The 1,718-nt window shown below is 40.6% G+C and overlaps 1 pseudogene; it reads left to right on the top strand.

The window, feature by feature from the left end:
- The first annotated feature begins 13 nt into the window (after positions 1–13).
- Positions 14–1,705, top strand: LOC124891111 (annotated as a pseudogene).
- Positions 1,706–1,718: the final 13 nt, after the last annotated feature.

Below are 1,718 nucleotides of genomic sequence, written 5' to 3'. Positions count from 1 at the left end.
TCATTCAATTTGTCTCGTCTTGGTGATTTATGTTTTGGTTTCCGTTATATTTCAGGGTAAACAGGAAATCAAGAAACCTAAATATGTGCAAATTTCCGTTGAATCTTATTCACATTTGACTGTACTGGAGGATCAAGTTAAGTCTCTTGAGGAACAAGTGAGTGGCTTAGAGGATGAAGTCAAGGATTTGAATGAAAAGTTGGCTGCTGCACAGTCAGAAATGACTAATAAGGAAAACCTGGTAAAACAATACGCTGAAGTTGCTGAAGAAGCCGTCTCAAGTGATGTTCCTTATTGGCTTGTGTTTTTCTTGCAACAAGTGTTTTGCAACTTGGTACTGAATTCTTTTATTCACATCTCTCTGTACAGGTTGGGAGAAGGCTGAGTCAGAAGCCGCGAAACTGAAAAATTACCTGGAATCCGTTACTCTTTTGAAGCTTACTGCTGAAGACAGGGCATCACATCTGGATGGTGCACTGAAATTACATCTGGATGGTGCACTGAAGGAGTGCATGCTGCAGATACGAAATTTGAAAGAAGAACATGAACAAAAGCTGCATGATGTGATTCAGAATAAAACCAAGCAGTTTGAAAAAATGAAGCATGAGTTTGAAGCAAAATTAGCTAACCTGGACCAACAGTTACTCAGGTCTACAGCGAAAAATTCTTCACTCTCAAGGTCTTTGCAGGAGCGTTCTAGTACAGCTCAGTGAAGAAAAAACCCAAGCTGAAGCAGAAATTGAGATTTTGAAGAGCAATATCGAGTCATGTGAAAGGGAAATAAATTCTCTGAAATATGAACTCCAAATTAACTTAAAGGAACTAGAAATTCGTATTGAGGAGAAAAATATGAGCATACGGTCTGCAGAAGTTGCAAACAAGCAACACCTGGAGGGAGTGAAGAAAGTTGCAAAATTGGAAGCAGAGTGTTGGAGATTACGTGGTCTTGTGCGGAAGAAGTTGCCTGGGCCTACAGCCTTGGCCCAGATGAAGCTTGAGGTTGAAAGTTTGGTTAGAGATTATGGGGACAGCCATGTAAAGAAATCCCAAGGAGGAAGGCCCAGTTTGGCAAATTTTTCATTGGATAGTGTGCAGAAGTTCCATAAAGAGAATGAGCAACTTACAGAACGCCTTTTGGCAATGGAGGAGGAAACAAAGATGTTGAAAGAGGCTTTGTCACACCGGAACAGTGAATTACAGACATCCAGGAGTATTTGTGCAAAGACGGCCAGCAAGCTTCAAAATTTGGAAGCACAGCTACAAGCAAATGCTGAACAGAAGAGCTGACAAAAGTCCACCATTCAACGTCAGCATTCTGAGGGTTCCTTTACGCATGAAACAAATCACCTTCCAAGACTGGCTTCCGTGTCCGAGGATGGAAATGACGATAATGTTAGTTGCTCTAGCTCTTGGACGACAGCATTAATGTTTGAACTCTCCCATGTTAAGAAGGAGAAGAACTTTGACATTTTTAGTCACCTGGATCTCATGGATGACTTTTTGGAGATGGAGAAATTGGCTTATCAGTCAAGTGACACAAATGGAATAGTTTTGATTCCTGATAATTCCAAATAATACAAGAACCGAAACTACCTCCATGCATGTCACCACAAGCCCAGATTCTCAGCTGAAAGAACATAATGAGCCAAGTATATCAGGAAATCAAGAATCTCACAAAGAGGAAGTGTTTTATAACTGCTTGTAGCAGTTATAAAACA

Source organism: Capsicum annuum, unplaced genomic scaffold (genome assembly GCF_002878395.1).
Source record: "Capsicum annuum cultivar UCD-10X-F1 unplaced genomic scaffold, UCD10Xv1.1 ctg30528, whole genome shotgun sequence".
Classification (NCBI taxonomy): Eukaryota; Viridiplantae; Streptophyta; class Magnoliopsida; order Solanales; family Solanaceae; genus Capsicum; species Capsicum annuum.
The sequence above is the reverse complement of the archived record's forward strand: the minus strand, read 5'-3'. Positions and strand labels throughout refer to the sequence as shown.